This window comes from Hyperolius riggenbachi, chromosome 11, assembly GCF_040937935.1.
Source record: "Hyperolius riggenbachi isolate aHypRig1 chromosome 11, aHypRig1.pri, whole genome shotgun sequence".
In the NCBI taxonomy this organism is placed as follows: domain Eukaryota; kingdom Metazoa; phylum Chordata; class Amphibia; order Anura; family Hyperoliidae; genus Hyperolius; species Hyperolius riggenbachi.
The window spans coordinates 111463750-111485274 of NC_090656.1; the positions used below are offsets into that span (position 1 = coordinate 111463750).

Here is a 21525-nt window from a genome sequence, read left to right on the forward strand (position 1 = left end):
GGTGGTATCTGCCCCCTTTTTTGTGAGACTGGTGAGAGGGGCAATTATCGTGGAGTACCCCTTTATGAACCTCCTATAGTAGTTCGCAAAACCTAAAAATCTCTGCAGGGGCTTCAACCCCACTGGCTGTGGACATTCCAGGACAGCTGTGACCTTGGCAGGATCCATTGACAAGCCTGAGGTGGAAATCACATACCCTAAAAATGTGACAGTGGTCACCTCGAAAATACATTTCTCCACCTTGGCATACAGCATATTTTGCCTCAATTTGTCCAACACGAATTTAACATGGACCCTGTGCTCGGAGAGGTTGTTGGAATAGATCAGTATATCGTCAAGGTATACTAGCACAAATCTACCCAACACCTCCCTGAATACCTCGTTGATTAATTCTTGGAAGACGGCTGGCGCATTGCACAACCTGAAGGGCATCACTAAGTACTCGTAATGCCCGTCGGGAGTGTTGAAGGCCGTCTTCCATTCATCGCCCTTTCTAATGCGGATCAGGTTGTATGCACCCCTCAGATCTAATTTTGAAAAGATCTTGGCGTTCGTGACCTGCGTAAATAAATCGTCTATCAATGGTAACGGATAACGATTCTTCACCGTGATTTTATTCAGGCCACGGTAGTCGATGCAAGGTTGAAGCCCTCCGTCTTTCTTCTTAACAAAAAAGAAACCGGCCCCTGCAGGCGACCGGGAGGGGCGAATGAACCCTTTGGCTAAATTGTCACGAATGTACTCCTGCATCGCTATTTTCTCTGGTCCAGACAAATTATACAGGTGACCCCTAGGGGGCATACAACCGGCACGGAGATCGATGGGGCAATCGAAAGGACGATGAGGTGGTAACTTGTCAGCAGCCTTGGGACAGAATACATCCGAGAACTCGGAGTATTGCTCGGGAACACCCTCCACATGAAACTTGGTCTGACCTAAAGTCACCTTCCCTAGACACTGTTGGGAACAGAAGTCTGACCAACTAGTTAATTGTCCAGCAGCCCAATTAATCTGTGGCGAATGGAGCTGCAGCCAGGACATACCCAAAACAATTGTGGAGTTGGTCATGTGTTATACAAAGAAACTTAGACTTTCGTTATGCAGAACCCTAATAGTGACTTCCACCTCTGGTGTCTGAGACAGCGGACGGTCCCTTTGCAGCGGGGAATCGTCCACAGCAGTAACCTGGATAGGTGGTCTTACTGGGGTGAGCGGAATGCCCAACTTTTCTGCGAACTCTGAACTCATAAAGTTAGCCGCGGAGCCTGAATCAAGAAAGGCCTCTGTGGCTTCAGATTTGTCCCCCCACGTAATCGTACAAGGAAGGAGCAAACGTCTTTCTTTTAGGGGTGTGAGTTGGGCGCCCAGGGTGTCACCCCTTACAACTCCTAGGCGGTAGGGTTTCCCGGCTTATTTTTATCCGGTTTAATGGAACAGTCTCGTACCCTATGCCCCCCTTCACCACAGTATAGACATAATTGCTCAGACATTCTCCGTCTTCTCTCCACTTGGGTCAACTTAGATCGACCGATCTGCATCGGTTCAGGTGGCGGCAAGACCGGAGACGATGAGACAGCAGGAGATGGAGTTACTAGGGGTGCAGCAGGAGGTGCTGCGTAGGAAGTCACCCTGACACGATGACTGCCCCTAGTTTGTCTCTGATGGCGTAGCCTACGGTCGATTCGAATGGCCGACGAGATGGCCTCATCGACTGTCTTGGGCTCGGGTTGGCTTAACATTAGGTCGGAGACCTCATCCGACAACCCAGACAGAAAGTAATCTAACAGGGCATAGGTGTCAAACCTGGCCGTAACTGACCACCTACGAAATTCGGCCACGTAATCTTCGACTGGAAACCCCTGCCTTGCCACAAAAGCTTAAGCTTCCGCTCAGAGGTCGCAGCAAGGTCAGGGTCGTCGTAAATCACTGCCATGGCTTTAAAGAATTCCTCTACCGAGGTAAGGGCTAAGTCACTGGCCGGCAAATTGTACGCCCAGGTCTGGGAGTCACCAGTTAGTAAGGTCTTAATAAATATGACCCGATGGGTCTCAGTTCCCGAGGATCGGGGTCTCAGCTCAAAATATGATAACACTCTACTCTTAAAATTCCGAAAGTCAGACTTGTGGCCGGAAAATTTATCAGGTACGGGCATACGTATGTCATCACTAGGAGGGGATCGCACCGAATCAACTGACATCTGAAGGGTTCGCACAGAGCCTGATAGGGCATCAATTAAGGCTTTGTGCTGGCCCAGTGCTTGATGGATGCTATCCACCGAAGTGGCAAGCACAGTCAGAGGGTCAGCACGTGCGTCCATCTGTTTTTTGGTCTGGCGTTCTGTAACGATTGGTGAAGCACAGAGAGGATCTGATTACCGGTGATCTGCAGTATCACTGGGAATACAGATGTATACCAGATTATAAGTGATCTGCAGTATCACCGATAATCCAATATTCCAGCTAACCTCTGTTCACCTGAGTAGAATGTAGTGTTTGGTGTAACAGTAACACTTTGAGGACTAAGCCTCAGCGCAGTAAGGTATACTGCACGGATTCCTTCCGAAGACCTGGACTCTCCAAGACGGGAGGAGTCAGGCTGCGAATAGGAAGGATTGTCTAAAAGTAACACTCTGGAGGAAGTGTCACTGATAGAACGGGGAACCGCCTCCAACAGTGAGGTCGGTTCTCGAGGTCGGACAAGCCAGGTCGTACACACACGGACAGATAAAGTACAATATCAAGAGGCAAAGGCGGAGTCAGGTACAGGCAGGGTTCGGCAACAGGGTATCAGAAATATCGAGGTACAAGATCAGTAGGCAGAAGCAGAGTCTAAGGACGAGCCGGGGTTCGGCAACAGAGTATCAGAAATATCGAGGTACAAGATCAGAGTTCAGGAGGATAGTCAGGCAGGCAAAAGGTCATAACAGATCATCACAATCAAACTAGTACTTTAAGCTATCAACAGAAACTAGCTAAGTGTAGTATTACAGCTCCAGCTGGTCCCGGCACACTTGCGGACCTGACTACGGATCTGGGTGCTTCCACGTATGTGATCGCAATGCCAGACCACCAGCAACTGAATAAGCAGCAGAATATATAGTTGCTGGACTCTGCTGCCCCGCCTGAACCATTCAGCCAATCATGAGTCCTGCAGGAATCAGCTGACCTTCCTGATCAGCTGACACTTCCTCTGCAGGTATAAAGGTCCTGAATTCAGGCCCGCGCGAGCATAGCTCTCCATCTGCCTAGGTGCACTAACAGACCCAGCCACACCAAGCACATGCTGCTGCATGCAAACAGCCGCTTTGCTGTCAGGACATGCGGCAGCTTCTCCGCGTTCTACCACACAACCAGACGCGTTCAAACCGCCGCGTAGGACGCGGAGTCAGCCGCCTAGCTCTTGGCACACGCGGCGGCTTTTCCGCATTTCCTCACAATATCCTTCTCTGTTTAGGTTCCCTTTAAGAATTTGTAGCATAAAAGCCAACTCACGTTGGCAGGGATTTGAACCTGGGTCTCACTGTGTGGTGGGCAAGCACCCTAACCACTGTACCACAACAGTACTAACTGAAGCCATTTATGCTCAATAAAAGAGAAAAAGTAGACAAGACAAATAACATTTATATCACACTTTTCTCCTGGCGGCCTATAGAGCATGCCCTAGTGGCTGCAGCTGTGGTGCTTTGTTTCTATTGCTAGGGGGCTCTTCCTGATTGCGTCATTATGCGCCGCATTTGAAGCCAGAAGCCGCCGGGGAACAGTGGACGGAGCGAGAGGACGGGCTGCGCTGCTTGCGGGCACCACGAGGGGACCTTCTACCGCCGGGGATCAGGTGAGATGTCCTCTATTTACCTTGCGCTGCAATAACTCTGCATTTTAAACGGGGACAAAGGTGGCTGTCCCAACTTAAGGACAGATTCAGGTTAAGAACGAGCGGGCAGTCCCTATCTCGTTCGTTAACCGAGGACTACCTGTAAACTATTAGGTTCCCTCCCTAGATATATCCTTTTGAACATAGCTCTTGGTGCACCTCTGTTTACCTCTCAATAGCCCTCTATTCTAGCTACACAAAGGGCATGGGAACACTTTATTAAGTATCTTCCAGACTCCACCTCAACTCACTGTCTGTTTATTCATTTATATGTCCTTCAACAATTTACTCCTAACCTTAACCACTTGCTGACCGCCCCCAGCCGATGGGCGGCGGCAAAGACTGGGCCTAAACGACCGCAATACGCCCATCGGCGGAGGCGGCGGCAAGCGTGGTTATGCGGCGATCGCGTCATTCGTGACGCGATCAGCCGCCGGCGACTGGCTCCGCCCCCCTCGCGCTGTAACCCGCTGGCCGTTCGGAAGCGTCGCCGGGTTACTAGCACCCGGATCGCCGCATGTAAAGAGTATAATTGGCTTTGTAATGTATACAAAGCCTATTATACTGGCTGCCTCCTGCCCTGGTGGTCCCAGTGTCCGAGGGACCACCAGGGCAGGCTGCAGCCACCCTAGTCTGCACCCAAGCACACTGATTCCCTCCAACCTGCCCCCTGATCACCCACAGCACCCCTCAGACCCCCCCCCCCTGCCCACCCCCCAGACCACTGTTTGCACCCAATCACCCCCCTAATCACCCATCAATCACTCCCTGTCACTTTCTGTCAACGCTATTTTTTTTTTTAAACCTAAACTGCCCCCTGCTCCCTCCTGATCACCCCCCCACCCCTCAGATTCTCCCCAAAGTATGGTGAGTATGGTGAGTTCATAGAAGATTTTATTTTTTGTGACAAGTTATTTTTTGTCACAAGTTAGCGGAAATGATACATTGTGAAAAAACACAATTAAAATCAATTTCCGCTAACTTGTGACAAAAAAAAAATCTTCTATGAACTCACCATACTCCTAACGGAATACCTTGGGGTGTCTTCTTTCTAAAATGGGGTCATTTGTGGGGTTCCTATACTGCCCTGGCATTTTAGGGGCCCTAAACCGTGAGGAGTAGTCTTGAAACCAAATGTCGCAAAATTACCTGTGAAATCCTAAAGGTACTCATTGGACTTTGGGCCCCTTAGCGCAGTTAGGGTGCAAAAAAGTGCCACACATGTGGTATCGCCGTACTCAGGAGAAGTAGTATAATGTGTTTTGGGGTGTATTTTTAAACATACCCATGCTGAGTGGGAGAAATATCTCTGTAAATGGACAATTGTGTGTAAAAAAAATCAAAAAATTGTCATTTACAGAGATATTTCTCCCACCCAGCATGGGTATGTGTAAAAATACACCCCAAAACACATTAAACTACTTCTCCTGAGTACGACAATACCACATGTGTGGCACTTTTTTGCAGCCTAACTGTGCTAAGGGGCCCAAAGTCCAATGAGCATCTTTAGGCTTTACAGGGGTGCTTACAATTAGGCACCCCCCAAAATGCCAGGACAGTGAACACACCCCACAAATGACCCCATTTTGGAAAGTAGACACTTCAAGGTATTCAGAGAAGGGCATGGTGAGTCCGTGGCAGATTTCATTTTTTTTTTTGTCGCAAGTTAGAAGAAATGGAAACTTTTTTTTTTTTGTCACAAAGTGTCATTTTCCGCTAACTTGTGACAAAAAATAAAATCTTCTATGAACTCACCATGCCTCTCACTGAATACTTTGGGATGTCTTCTTTCCAAAATGGGGTCATTTGGGGGGTATTTATACTATCCTGGAATTTTAGCACCTCATGAAACATGACAAGTGGTTAGAAAAGGCAGAGATGCTTCAAAATGGCAAAATTCACTTTTGGCACCATAGTTTGTAAACGCTATAACTTTTACCCAATCCAATAAATATACACTGAATGTTTTTTTTTTTATCAAAGACATGTAGCAGAATAACTTTCCTGCTCAAATGTATAGGAAATTTAACTTTATTTGAAAAATGTCAGCACAGAAAGTTAAAAAAGTCATTTTTTTGACAAAATTCATGTCTTTTTTGATGAATATAATAAAAAGTAAAACTCGCAGCAACAATCAAATAGCACCAAAAGAAAGCTGTATTAGTGACAAGAAAAGGAGGTAAAATTCATTTAGGTGGTAGGTTGTATGACCGAGCAATAAACCGTGAAAGCTGCAGTGGTCTAAATGGAAAAAAAGGCTCTGGTCCTTAAGGGGCGAAAAGACTGTGGTCCTCAAGTGGTTAATCTATCACAGAGGCATGCTGCAAATATCAATTCCTTTACAGATCTTTTCGATGGCCAAAGGCTCAAATCTTTTTCAGCTCTCTTAAAGGGAACCTAAACTGATCATGATGTGGATTTTTCTTTTTAAACTAATACCAGTTGCCTGACTCTCCTACTGCTCCTGTGTCTCTAATACTTTTAGCCACAGCCCCTCAACAAGCATGCAGATCAGGTGCTATGACCAGTGGCGGCGCCACGCTGGGGCTTACCCAGGCTTCAGCCCCAGCTGGCAACTCATTAGCCCCCCTCAAAGCCCCCCCGACGCCGGCTGCCGCAAGTGTCGCTCCGACCCGACCTCGGGTCACTCTGGGCTGGAAAAGGAGTAGACGCTAGAAGGGCGGGGTTACTCTGGGACTGGGAGAGCAGTGGTGACACTAGGAGAAGGGCGGGTTACTCCGGGCTAGTTACTAGGAAAGCGTGGTGAGAAGGGCGGGGTCACTCTTGGCTGGACACTGGGAGAGGAGCGGCCCGCCCCAGGGGGAGGTACCACGGCGTTATAAAATGTGTGAGTGTGATGTGTCACTCACGTCCGGCGTGCGTCACGTGACACTTGCCGCCGCGCAGCCGGTTGCCGCCCTGCGTCACACTCTCCACTCTCTCTGCGCCGCGGCACGCCAGGCCAGTAAGGCCACTGAGGCCAGTCACGCAGTGCGAGTGTGAGTGACACACACCCCCACCCAGGCAGGCAGGCCAGGCACCGACCCACACAGACCGGGTCGGACTCGGACAGTCAGACAGCGCACGGCACAGCTCGGGAGTGGACTGGAGGAGGCTGGAGCTGACAGGACGGCCAGCCAGGCAGCAGGACTTGGAAAGTCGGAACTCCGACAACAAGGTGGGTGCGGTGCGCCGGTGGCTGTCCTCTCCAGCCAGGCCAGCCAGTCGTCAACTAATTCCAAATTGTTTTTCTGCCCTGGGGGCCCCCCCACCACCACCAGCCAGCAGGCCTGAGGCCTTCCCACCAGGCCTGAGCTGCCCTCCCTGGGCTGGGGCCCCCCATCCCACCACCACCACCAGCCAGGCCTGAGGCCTTCCCACCAGGCCTGAGCTGCCCTCCCTGGGGCCCCCCATCCCACCACCACCAGCCAGGCCTGAGCGGTGCCCTGGGGCCCCCCATCCCACCACCACCAGCCAGGCCTGAGGCCTTCCCACCAGGCCTGAGCTGCCCTGGAACCCCCCATCCCACCACCACCAGCCAGGCCTGGGGCCCCCCCCATCCGACCACCACCACCAGTCAGGCCTGAGCTGCCCTGGGGCCCCCCATCCCACCAGTCAGGCCTGAGCTGCCCTGGGGGCCCCCCATCCCACCAGTCAGGCCTGAGCTGCCCTGCTGGGGCCCCCCCATCCCACCAGTCAGGCCTGAGCTGCCCTGCTGGGGCCCCCCACTCCCACCAGCCAGGCCTGAGCTGCCCTGGGGCCCCCCACTCCCACCAGCCAGGCCTGAGGTGCCCTGGGCCCCCCATCCCACCACCACCAGCCAGGCCTGAGGCCTTCCCACCAGGCCTGAGCTGCCCACCCTGGGGCCCCCCCATCCCACCACCACCAGCCAGGCCTGAGGCCTTCCCACCAGGCCTGAGCTGCCCTGGAATCCCCCATCCCACCACCCCAGCCAGGCCTGAGCTGCCCTGGGGCCCCCCATCCGACCACCACCACCAGCCAGGCCTGAGCTGCCCTGGGCCCCCTATCCCACCACCAGCCAGGCCTGAGCTGCCCTGGGCCCCCTATCCCACCACCAGCCAGGCCTGAGCTGCCCTGGGGCCTCCAGCTCAGCCCACTACCAGAAGTTTACTATACCAGAATAGGTCACACGTTATAAATTTCGACAGCTGCCAATCCATTGGACCAGTTTTATATCTTTAGTTTCCATTGTACAACAGGCCCCTGCTTTGCCACAGTTTTACCAGTTTCCATCCATTTTTGTTGCAGGCCAATTGCTGTGGTGTCTCACCTGCCAACCAGCACTGATTCTTCTCTGAGCAGTGAGCACATGCACTGGCTCCCTTCGGTTGCGGCCCAGCAGTCAGCAAAATTATCTGCAAGTCACTGAGAGCACGCAGAACGCAGTTGTGTAAAGCGTTAGGTAAGATCTGCTTGTTAACAGTTTGAATTTTATTTTTTTTAACGTGTGGGAGTGTCTCTCTCCTCCTCCTCCCTCTCTCTCTCTCCTTCCTCTCTCTCTCCTTCCTCTCTCTCTCCTTCCTCTCTCTCTCCTTCCTCTCTCTCTCCTTCCTCTCTCTCTCCTTTCTCTCCCTCTCTCTCTCCTTTCTCTCTCTCTCCTCTCTCTCTCTCTCTCTCTCTCTCCTTCTCTCTCTCTCTCTCCTTCCTCTCTCCTTCCTCTCTCTCTCCTTCCTCTCTCTCTCCTTTCTCCCTCTCTCTCTCTCCTCTCTCTCTCTCTCCTCTCTCTCCTCTCTCTCTCTCTCTCTCTCTCTCTCTCTCCTTCCTCTCTCTCTCCTTCCTCCTCTCTCTCCTTCCTCTCTCTCTCCTTCCTCTCTCTCTCCTCTCTCTCTCTCTCTCTCCTCTCTCTCTCTCTCTCTCCTTTCTCTCTCTCTCTTCTCTCTCTCTCTCTCTCTCTCTCCTTTCTCTCTCTCTCTCTCTCTCCTTTCTCTCTCTCTCTCTCTCTCCTCTCTCTCTCTCTCTCTCTCTCTCTCTCTCTCTCTCTCTCTCTCTCTCTCTCTCTCTCTCTCCTTTCTCTTGTTAGAATAAAAAAAAACAAAAAAAAACTGAAAGGTGTGTATCTGTAGCATGCACTTTATAGCATGTAATTGTCATTGACAATTTCTGAGGAGATATAAATTTTTTTTGTCCTGTGCCCGTGAGCCCCACCTACCAGACATTGTGCCCCTCTTGAGCCCCCCCAAAAATCGGAAGCTGGAGCCGCCACTGGCTATGACTGAAGTCAGACTGGATTAGCTGCATGCTTGTTTCAGGTGTGTGATACAGCCACTGCTGGAGCCAAGGAGATCAGCAGGACTGTCTGGGCAACTGGTATTATTTAAAAGGAAACATCGATATCCCTCTGAGTTTAGGTTCCCTTTAAAGAGAGTCTGAAGCGAGAATAAATCTCGCTTCAGACCTCATATATAGCAGGTGCACGTGTGCCCCTGCTAAAACGCCGCTATCCCGCGGCTTAACGGGGGTCCCTTGACCCCCAAATCCCCCTCCGTGCAGCGGGGGAGCGCTTCCTGGTTGGGGCAGGGCTAACCGCCGCAGCCCTGCCTCATGCGCGTCTGTCAGCGCGTATCTCCCGCCTGTCCCCCGCCCCTCTCAGTCTTCCTTCACTGAGAGGGGCGGGGGAGAGGCGGCGATGCGCGGCTGATAGACGTGAATGGAGGCAGGGCTGCAGCTGTTAGCCCTGCCTCCAGGAGCGACCAAGCCTGCGACCAAGTGTCGCAGTGGGGGGTTTGGGGGTGAAGGGACCCCCGTTTAGTGGCGCTATTGCGGCGGTTTAGCAGGGGCACACGTGCCCCTGCTAACTATGAGCTCTGAAGCGAGATTTATTCTCGCTTCAGAGTCTCTTTAAGTACTTACAAGCTTCCCCATTTGCAGCTTTTTACATACCACAGAATGTATGACCTGGTTAAATCCAAGCGAATTGCACTTCCTCAACTTTCAAGTAGTGGCTGGTAAATCACATGCACTAAGCACCCATCGCTTGTCGGGCTGCTGATTAATAAACGGCTTCCAAGTAATTGGGTACTGGGTAGCAGCTGGCATGTTTGATTTGCTAACTGTACCTTTCACTTCTTGAGTAAATAATGTGGAGATGTACCTATTAGTTGGATTGGCTCAGTACAATTCACAGTGCATGTGTTGTCAAGCAGCCAAACAGAGACAGCTTTAACTATTTCCTAAAGTGACATGCAGCATGATTAGACTCACCCAAATGTGCAGTGGATATAAAAAGTAGTTGAAAGGTCATAGAGTGGAAGGAGCAGAAATGCTGGCACTGCAGCACCGTTTTGCAAAGCAGGGAGAAGGAGAGGGCAGCACAGCCACACTAGATATGCAAGCAGCGAATCTTCAGCGCGCTCAGGCAAAAGCAGTATCTATATGCAAAGAGAAGGAGGAGAGCGCCGGCACTGCTGTCATTCTTTTTATTCAAAAGTCCATAGCAAAGTGCAATACATCAATGCGCATAAAAAGATTGTGACACATACCATGAGTGACTGTGGATGCGGTGGGTGCGTGGGGTGAGGAGCCTTACGGCCGTTTTGCGCGCTTGCGCTTCTATGGATCTACGGATATAAAAAGTATACACATCTTTAATAAAATGATGTCTGAAGTTTTTTTTTACCATAATTTAATAATTTCTATTTTTTTTTTCACCTTTAATGTGACCTATAACCTGTACACTTGTAAAACGAGAGTGTCAACATGGTTTCTAAAAAAATATATAGTGTAGTATGATTCATAGGGTATGGATGGAGGACAAAAAGTTGCAAGAGTGGTTAACAAATCTTGGTTGCTTAGATGAGCAACCAATAATTTTGCATATAGGGAAGTACCGCCCTCACTTGGCCTTTCAACTTCTGATGATTGAGGTGATCAAATGCTAATAAAATATGTTTAAAAGGTTAAATAAAAAAAAACCTCCTAACAAAGGTAAATATTCACTGCAAACAGGATAAGAGGCACCCAATGCAAATAAAATAATGAAAAACAGTTTAACAGGGGAGTAATTATTGATAAACCTTAAAGTAAGACACAATGGGCTCTATTCACAATGGGCAGTTCGGTAAATTATTTTTGGTCGATAAAATACCTCATTCGGTATGTTACACTTTTTTTTTCCAAATTCACTAAAGTTTTCCCACATGAGGCAGAAGTTCGGTAACTTACTAAACAAACTGCCCCAATTCACTAAGCCCTGCTCGGTAAGTGTCACTTACCAGCGTGGAGCAGGTCAGCGGGCAGGCAGGGAGCTGTGTGTGTGACTCGGAGGTATTCTGTCCAATGCAGCCTGTCATCCCTTTAGATTCGCTGCAGCCACCAGGGGGAGCTCTTCTGTATGCTAGAATACAGATTTACACATATAAAGAGATGCAGGAAAGCCCTCAGAATTGTCAGCTTTCTCTGCATTGATACAGTGAAAGACCCACCCGATACCCCATCGCTTCAAATCAGAGTGAGAAGCAGGCTGTGTGGCTCTCCCTAGTGGCTGCCTGGCTCTCCCCAAAGGCTGTATGTCCACTGTATGCGAGACCGCATGGGGAGAGTAAGTTATCGGCCGCTGTGAGCTGGAGTAAAATACCGAACACTTAACCAGTAAATTAAATGCAGAAATCTTTGTGAATTGACATTTCCTGAGGCAATTACCACACAAGTCGGTAATTTACCTCACTAATCGGGAACTCAGATTTTCTGTGCAGAGATAGGTTTAGTTAATTGTAATTTGGGAAGGTGATCAGTAAAATCAGCTGTTTTCAGCATTACCGAATGCAGTAATGCTTTGTGAATAGAGCCCAAAGAGTTTGTCCAAGATTTAACTATTTCAAAAAGGCACAGCAGACAACATGTTTTGTGGTATAAATCAGCTTCCTCAGGCCAATGGACATGCCAGAATCGCCATGTCAAATGAGGCTGCAGAGTCTCTAAAGAGACTTTATAGGTGCTCCAGGCACCATATGACACAGGTTTTTTTTTTTTTACTTACTGAGATTATTGACCATGAGGGTTTATTCCACCAAGCATGTTGTCTTGTGTAATATTCTAAAATTGGATTAGGAGGCACCCAGGTTGAAAGGATATACTATATTTATACAAAAAGTAGTTATGTACGATACTTGTCAGAAATTAGACATGTTGAGAATTGTCCTACCTTTTAGATGTCCCATAGTGGAAGACTAAGGATGGTAGGATATCAAGATAAAAAAAGGTCAGGTTTATTGGTGCACTTAGACAATGCGTTTCACGGCTAGAGCCGCTTCCTCAGGTCAATAACAGTGCTTTTAGAAACAAATGGCGGAGCTCAGAGTGCCAATCAGAATATAAACATAAAACATAAAAAGAATATGTACACATAAATGATTAAATCTAATATAACTATGACCATTTACTTTAGGTTTGTATATTAAAAATTACTTCAAAACGCAAAAACACGTTTAAAATAGTAGTAAAACATGTATTGGTCGCATACTATAATCTAGTCTAAAGTTTTTAAGAATATATATTAAAAAATCTGCATAGAAACATATAAAACATATGCATAATGTATATTTCAGACATCTTTGATTGTTAGACATAATTGTGGACAAAAATGCTGTTTGAGTCTGGTGACAGCTGTCCCCCATATCTGCATATCCAAACACATAGAGTTCATCTATATAGTGCCTGTGTATCTACAGATTGCACGAATCTATATCTCCTATATACATCTATATCTCCTATATACACCTGTATGGGACAGTCCTCACTTTAAATAAAGCCCAGTCTACACGATACGATTCTTTGTACGATTCGATTATGATTCTATTTATGATTTGATTAAATCCAACATGTCCGACCAGGATTCGATTCGATGCAGTTCGATTTGCAATTGCAAAACAATGGCAAATCGAATTGCATCGAATCCCGATCGGACATGTCGGATTTAATCGAATTGTAAATAGAATCGTAATCGAATCGTACAAAGAATCGTATGGTGTAGATTGGGCTTAGAGGTGTGGGCCGTGGGGTGCGGTGTCTGTTCCCTTAAAGCGGATCCGAGATGAAAAACTAACTATAACAAGTAACTTGTCTATATATCTTATCTAAAGTTTAGATAATTTACACAACAAATCTAGCTGCAAACAGCTTTAATAGAATATGATTATTTCTTCCTGTGATACAATGACAGCAGCCATGTTGTTTGTAAACATTACACAGAGGCAGGCTTATCTGCATCTTGAGCAAAAAACCTAATCCCCCCTCCTCCTCCCTCCTCCCCTCTGCCTCTGAAATCTCTGGCTAGTAATACCTCCCCCTCCTCCTGCCCAGACTGAGCTCCCATGAGCCCTTGCTACTGTCTGAAAGTGCCTTGGCTCTCTAAAAACCTGTGTGCGTGGCTTGTTTAGTTTATAGGGAATTAGAGTATTAAAACAAAAACAAACAAGTATTTGGCTTGATGAATGCCCTATAAACAATAGGAAAGGAACACAATTGTGCAATGTGTAAAAGTTCATCTCGAATCCACTTTAAGTTTTTAATGTTGCAGAAGATATGGAAATGGTTTGTATGTGTATCAGGCGATTCCAAATGTACCTGATGTACCTGATTAGGACCCTTTTAAAGGTTCTAATTACATGCATATATCCTTAGTGAACTATAGGCAAAGGAAAGGACATCTACCTCTATCTGGTGCAGTCAGTAGTGGTGCAACCCAGTCCAATGCGTCAGTGTCCTAAATAGTTAAATAAAAGAATGTACAATTTTATTCAAACACCTGTATGGTGCGATCACTGCTGGTGCAACACCATGCAACATTTCAGTGTTTTAGGCCTCTTTCACAGTAGGACATGGCGTTTTTATGCGACGTTAAAGTCGCAACGCAAATTACAACGCAATGCCCCAAAAAATTTGCAACGCAACTTAATGCCCCATTATGGTCGCATACAGTAGAGCATACAGGCAATGAAAAATAGGCTTCCGAGTCATTACTGAGCATGTGAAAACAGTCTAACGCAGCTAATAACTTGTATAACGCACGGCATGCAGTACTTTCACTTAACGTGCAGCGTTAGTCACCAATGCAGCGTGTGCACTGTGAACAGGGCATTGATTTTTCATTGCAGAGTTATTCTGTGTTAAATGTTGTTTCAACGTGTGACTTTAACGTCGCACTGTGAAAGAGGCCTCAACAATTAAATAAATGAACATACATTTTTTTGCAACACTTAAAGTAAACAGTGCAATCAGCGATGAAATGATATGAAACTACTCAGTGTCTTCAACAATTACCGTAGCTTGCATAGTGTTTTCACAGGTATGCCTTATTATTTCACAGGATTTTTGACATATTTCTCTTTTTTTCCCAAGACAGTAATTTGAAAAATACAAAGATGTCTTCAAGAATCTTTTGTCAGCCATCTCTTCAAGTTGATTGATGTTAATATATTAAAGTCAAAATTTCAGGACGATTATTTCAAGGATATACTGTGCTGTTGCTAAACTCAACATTGGCATCAGTACAATATTACACAAAGATTAGGCTAGACTCCTGGTAACAGATGCGCTCGTGTCACCAGCATTCTGAAGAAGTGAGAAGAGAAGAGACTTATGCTGAATTGTGCTTTCCACAGATTACATAGCAAACAACCTCCCAGGCTTCATTATACACATTACTGCATCTTTCTCCACACCCTCCAACAACTGAATACATGGAAAGCCCTGTCCATTTCTGTGCGCTGTGCTGACTCGCACCGCTTTCTGCCACATTACTCCCCAAAAGCTTCAATTCACATACCCCAAGTACATCATGTAAAAGCAAGGATTTATTTACTCTGCAAGTGTCCAGCTGTCAGACCAGTCTGACTGTGTAGGAAACAAGCTCGTTAACAGTTTAATAGCCCTGTTATCTCCACCTGCCTGGAATCCATTACTGAATCAGCGATTCTATAACAAGGTGTTAGTTTATCAAAATGGATGTGTTAAAACCAGGGTTGCCTAATCATCATGGGCACATCTAAGTTATGCAGGTTTTGGGGCTACTGTAATCAGTGCCTAAACAGCATCTAACAAGCCCTAACACCTGTATAATAGAAATGGAAGGATGAGGTGAAAACCACTTTGGGTAAAAAACAGAGACATGAGCCCAATATGCAACTAGTATCTTGGAGGGTGTAATAGAAATAAATATTCTCACAAAGGTGGGTTGCAGCAAAGGACAACCAACCATAAGAAGCAGGTGAAGAAATTAACCACTTGCCGACCGCGCACTCATAACGCGCTTCGGCAAAGTGGCAGCTGCAGGACCAGCGACGCAGATCTGCGTCGCCGGCTGCAGGCTAATTAACCAGGAAGCAGCCGCTCGTGCGAGCGGCTGCTTCCTGTCAATTCACGGCGGGGGGCTCCGTGAATAGCCTGTGGGCTGCCGATCACGGCTCGCAGGCTAAATGTAAACACAAGCGGAAATAATCCGCTTTGTTTACATTTGTACAACACTGCTAACAGTAGCAGCGTTGTACTAGATCAGCGATCCCCGGCCAATCAGCGGCAGGGGATCGCTGTCACATGACAGGCAGGAGCCTGTTAGAGGCTGCACAGGACAGATCCGTTCCTGTGCAGCCTCTGCTCTCCGGGGAAGGGAGGGAGGAGAGGGAGAAGGGGAATCCTGCGGTGGAGGGGGCTTTGAGGTGCCCCCTCCCCGCCAGCCACACGCAGGCAGGAGCGATCAGACCCCCCCAGCACATCATCCCCCTAGTGGGGAAAAAAGGGGGGCAATCTGGTCGCTCTGCCTGGTGTTTAATCTGTGCTGGGGGCTGTAGAGCCCACCCAGCACAGATCAGCGAAATCAGCGCTGGTCCTTAAGGGGGGGGTAAAGGCTGGGTCATCAAGTGGTTGAACCCGTCTCCACCCGGGCACTCTAGGTGTGGCTGGATGAGAGCAGTCGCACTCTTGAAAAGAAGGAAATTTGTACCCGGGGAAAAGCCAATGTGGTCCCCAGGAGATGGAGGAAGCACTGACACAAGACTGAAGAGGCACCCAGTGGTAATAAAATTACATTAAAATAAAATAAAATAGAAAAATGAAGGTGGCTTACCTCTCAAATGACAATATAAAAGCAGGATAAAGGAGGTTTTTATTATTAATAGCACAGGCAACGCATTTCATGGGTGCAAGCCCACTTCCTCAGGCCTAATGAATGTGCGGTATGTCGGTGATACACAGTGACGTGACATAGCAGATATACTGGGCTTAATTCACTAAACCGTGATAACTCATATCATGACTGCGCTAGCGGTTTCACATTTTTGCTGGCGTTTTCGCGGTTTCCTGCATAATCACAAATGTTCATGCGCAATTACGGGTGCAAATTTGCAATTGCATGCTAAAACGCACACAAAATTCGTAAACGTGTGCGAAAACGCTAGCACGGCCGTGATATGAGTTATCACGGTTTAGTGAATCATGCCCATAGTGTGGTGAGGTGGGGAATAGTATGATAGTGGTGGTGATGGGGGTGTAAAAAGACACCATGTCCCATATGCAATTCACTTCTTCTTCTAAGTTTTCTCCTAGAAGATAATTTTTCATCTTTATTTAAATTTAAAATAACTTTTTAGCATTTTGCAATTGAAAAAGTGCCAAAAGTAGGTGGAAAAGTACAAATTACAATTATTTTTAGTAAACAAAAAATCAATTAGTGTTGCGCCAACACCACTAAGCTGCTAGTCTGTTAAGGGATCCCTAATTCCTTTATATTAATGACCAATTAAATAAATAAATGACAGACTGCGCTAAGAAAATTGGCTTTAATCAAATAATTAAAAATTATTAAAAATTGATCATTGATCAAGAACTGATGGCCTCAAAGGTTATGTATATGCATATACAATGTGCTGAAACGTCCATAAAAACAAAATAAAAATCAATTCATAGAGACCCGTTGTAGATCTAAAGTGCAGGATGCTGACTGAGTTTCGCTGTGCAGTAGAATATTCACAGTGTACTTCTTATACTGAGTCCAAGATGTGGTTTCGTTGCATATACTTATAATGGAGCTCAATTGTGCGCTATCAGTTGGTTCTAAAAGTAAGACCCCGATTAGGAGTGTTGGCTTGCTGGAGGAAACAAATATGAATGCATCCCCATAGGAATCTCTCAAATAATACAAGAACACACAGTGCCTGTTGTGATACGTCTCACCCTTCCGGATCCGTAATGCGTAATGGAGTGCTGTTGCGGGGAGCCGCTCGATCTCACCTGCCCCGGCCGGTGGCTGGGTGAGAGAGTCTAGACGGGTGCTGACGTCGGGCTGGGTTAGCCCGGCTCCCTTGCTGGCGAAGGTGGTGCGGGCTGGGACACTTGGCTGGAGATGGAATTTCAGTGTAGTCCGGCGGTGCTAGCAGCCGCGTAGCTTTGCCACGCCTCCTTCCCCTCTAGTTTGTGACGTCACACTTGCAGCCACTGCTGACGTTTCGGGAGGAACGCCTCCCTTTCTCAAAGCTAGGCTGCAGAGGGGAATCAGAGGCTCTCTTATGAAGCTTTGCCCGTTTACTCAATTGCTATTCTTAATCAAACGCATATAGATCCAAATCTTTGTTTAATCCATGTGGTATCATGGAATTAAGATTGAATATCCACATAGTCCCTCTCCGGGACATTTCTAATAAGTAGTCCCCACCTCTCCAAGGTCTGCTAACTTGCTCTATTGCGCAGTATTTCGTTCCCTTAAAGGAACATCCGTGTGCTAACTTATAGTGTTCTGAAAGGGGATGTTTTTTATTTCCTTTTGTAATATTTGTGCAGTGCTCGCTGAGTCTTTCCTTTAGAGCACGTTTTGTTCTTCCTACATAATGTTTTTGGCAGGAACAAGTTAGCACATATATGACTCCCTTTGTGTCGCAATTAGTGACATCTTTGATCTTAAAGATTTCTTTGTTTACCATTGCTCATCACAGGCTCCAAAAGTCAGGACTATAGTGGGGAAGTATTGGCATCTGTTACGGGAGGATCCTTTGCTCACCTCGATTCTGCCAGAGAACCCCAGAATGATCTTTAGGAGAACAAAAAATTTGGGCAACATACTAGCGCCCACTATAAGATCAACTAGAATCAAGAAGAACGGTTACTTTAAGAAATGTGGATTCTGCAGGGCCTGTCGGGAGTCCAGTTCACCTGTGGAAAGGGTTCATGATATTACAGCAATGGTAAACAAAGAAATCTTTAAGATCAAATATGTCACTAATTGCGACACAAAGGGAGTCATATATGTGCTAACTTGTCCCTGCCAAAAACATTATGTAGGAAGAACAAAACGTGCTCTAAAGGAAAGACTCAGCGAGCACTGCACAAATATTACAAAAGGAAATAAAAAACATCCCCTTTCAGAACACTATAAGTTAGCACACGGATGTTCCTTTAAGGGAACGAAATACTGCGCAATAGAGCAAGTTAGCAGACCTTGGAGAGGTGGGGACTACTTATTAGAAATGTCCCAGAGAGAGACTATGTGGATATTCAATCTTAATTCCATGATACCACGTGGATTAAACAAAGATTTGGATCTATATGCGTTTGATTAAGAATAGCAAATGAGTAAACGGGCAAAGCTTCATAAGAGAGCCTCTGATTCCCCTCTGCAGCCTAGCTTTGAGAAAGGGAGGCGTTCCTCCCGAAATGTCAGCAGTGGCTGCAAGTGTGACGTCACAAACTAGAGGGGAAGGAGGCGTGGCAAAGCTACGCGGCTGCTAGCACCGCCGGACTACACGGAAATTCCATCTCTAGCCAAGTGTCCCAGCCCGCACCACCTTCGCCAGCAAGGGAGCCGGGCTAACCCAGCCCGACGTCAGCACCCGTCTAGACTCTCTCACCCAGCCACCGGCCGGGGCAGGTGAGATCGAGCGGCTCCCCGCAACAGCACTCCATTACGCATTACGGATCCGGAAGGGTGAGACGTATCACAACAGGCACTGTGTGTTCTTGTATTATTTGAGAGATTCCTATGGGGATGCATTCATATTTGTTTCCTCCAGCAAGCCAACACTCCTAATCGGGGTCTTACTTTTAGAACCAACTGATAGCGCACAATTGAGCTCCATTATAAGTATATGCAACAAAACCACATCTTGGACTCAATATAAGAAGTACACTGTGAATATTCTACTGCACAGCGAAACTCAGTCAGCATCCTGCACTTTAGATCTACAACGGGTCTCTATGAATTGATTTTTATTTTGTTTTTATGGACGTTTCAGCACATTGTATATGCATATACATAACCTTTGAGGCCATCAGTTCTTGATCAATGATCAATTTTTAATAATTTTTAATTATTTTATTAAAGCCAATTTTCTTGGCGCAGTCTGTCATTTATTTAATTATTTTTAGTATTTGTTTGCTTGCTAGTGGTTTATAAGGCAGAAAACTCAGGTGAAAAAGTGAATTGCATATGGATCCATGTGTTCAAATGCAGGGTAGTGCCCTGGAACAGATGCTGACATGCTAGTAGATTGTGATTGTGCCCTACCTAGCCCAGATAAAATGGTCTATTTGGATTAGGTGATAGAAACAGGTGTCTGTATTTCACCCCACTTGCCAAGTATCCTGAATCACCAACCCTGCACTTTTTTCCTCACTCAGCACTAGAGATGGCCCGAACGGTTCGCCGGTGAACGGTTCCCGGCGAACTTCCAGGGTTGCGGAGAACTGCAAACTTTTCCGGAAGTTCGGTTCACCCCCATAGTGTATCATGAGGGTCAACTTTGACCCTCTACATCACAGTCAGCAGGCACATTGTAGCCAAACAGGCTACACTCCCTCCTAGAGCCCCCCCCCCCCCTTATAAAAGGCAGGCAGCGTCAGGCTTTTCACTCACTCGTGTGCCTGCAGTAATTAGAGAAGGGAGAGCTGCTGTGCAGAGACCTATTGGGAAAGCTTAGGCTCTTGTAGGCTTCTTAGCTTGCTCCTTGCTGATTCTAATTGCTAAAAAAGCACCCCACAACAGCTCTTTTGAGAGCTAATCTTGTTCTTGTGATCTATTTTTTTTTGTGTGTGTGTGGCCCACTTGCATTATATACAGCCCTGTCAGTCAGTCGCAGCTGGCCTTTGGCCCCTTGGTGGTATAATTACTACTGTGCCAGGTGCACATTATAATACCCATCACTGCATATACCTACTAGTGCACCCACCTACCTACCTGAGCGCACGCAGTGTCACTGTGCCTGTCCGGTACCTGTCTGTGTGTGACAGGTGCACATTGTAATACCCATCACTGCATATACCTACCTGTTGTTCACAGTGCACCCACCTACCTGTCTGTGTGGGACAGGTGCTGCACATTGTAATACCCATCACTGCATATACCTACCTGCTATTTCATGTGGAAGGTGAGTTGTATGGTGGGAATGGTCTCATGTTTTATGTTTTTAGAAAACTTGGTATATAATTAATAAAGTTTTGTACTTTTTGAATTAAGATTGGTTTGTACTCAATCAGGTCACACCCCTCCTTTATCCTATCTCACAGTTTACTTGTATTCCTTATGGAGTTGGGGGACCTGCATGACCACAAACTTATTACGCTTCTGTGTACCCCGGGAGATTAATACCCACATTACGTGGGATAATTTGATCCGCAGGATCAGGGATTTTACAGGGAGCGTTACAGTTAGGTGACAAGGTGAGATGCTTCAGTGGGATAGCCTTCTGGCCCGGGTGGAGAAGGAGTGCACGCAGACACGGGGCACGAGAGACGCACAACAGCTCATTAACGGTGGTTTTAGAAAATTGACAAAATTATATGAGAAGAAGTCTAAATTATGGTGGAATCTCAAATATAACAAGGTATATTTGGATGATCAGTTTGCCCCTCTCTGGCTGCGGTTTCAGGTATTCCCCCATCGACGAAATCTTACAGAAGATTTCAAAAAACGATGGGAGAGGAATTTTGAATGTTGTGCTAAAATCTGTTTAACTTTGATGAATGAATTGGACACAGAAGATCTAAAACTAACAGAGGAGGAGATCCAAAGGGTCTCTGACTCACTAAAAGCTTTTGAGAAGAAGTCACTATATAAGGCTCGTAGTGAAGAACTCGACAAACACATTACTCAATTTAACAAGAATCTAGTGATATATAGGGACCAGAAGGTTCTACGTGACAGAACGGCATATAAAATTGGCTCCGCTTATAGGTGGAGCAATCCGAGGAGACGGCCTCCAATCAAACCCAAATCTCCCAAGAGAGATCCTCACCCCAAGCAGCCACAGCCCACTGATGAATCAGACTCATCAGTGGGTAGCAGCATCCCTGTTTCAGACAGCCCTGCCTCGGGTATTGAGAATTCCAAACAATATAATCTGAGACATAAACATATTGTACAAACTGCACCCAAGACAGGTAGTAAAAAAGTTAAAGAAAAAGACAATATTCAAAAAGACACAGATTCATCATGCCAGGAGGATTCAGATGGTGTCTCGCCTTCCTCATCCTCAGCCTCGGCTTTTTTAGCCAATGGTCGGGGTCGGGAAGGTGAGGGATACTGACTGTAAGGGTGCCGCCCCCCCCAAATATAGGTCTGGAAGTTATAAATCTGACAGGAGAAACCATTCCCCATGTGTACCTATCATTACTATCTAAAGGTCTGGGTTTCTGTCCCACATACAATATAAATGT

The 21525-nt window shown here is 46.8% G+C and overlaps 1 protein-coding gene across 1 annotated transcript in view; it reads left to right on the top strand.

Moving 5' to 3' along the window:
* The first annotated feature begins 3785 nt into the window (after positions 1-3785).
* The window catches only part of INS (insulin), a 40465-nt gene continuing 22725 nt past the window's right edge, over positions 3786-21525 (top strand). Inside the window, exon 1 of the mRNA XM_068259639.1 lies at positions 3786-3831. The gene's annotated coding sequence lies outside the window, so the exon portion shown is untranslated. The remainder of the gene's footprint in view (positions 3832-21525) is intronic.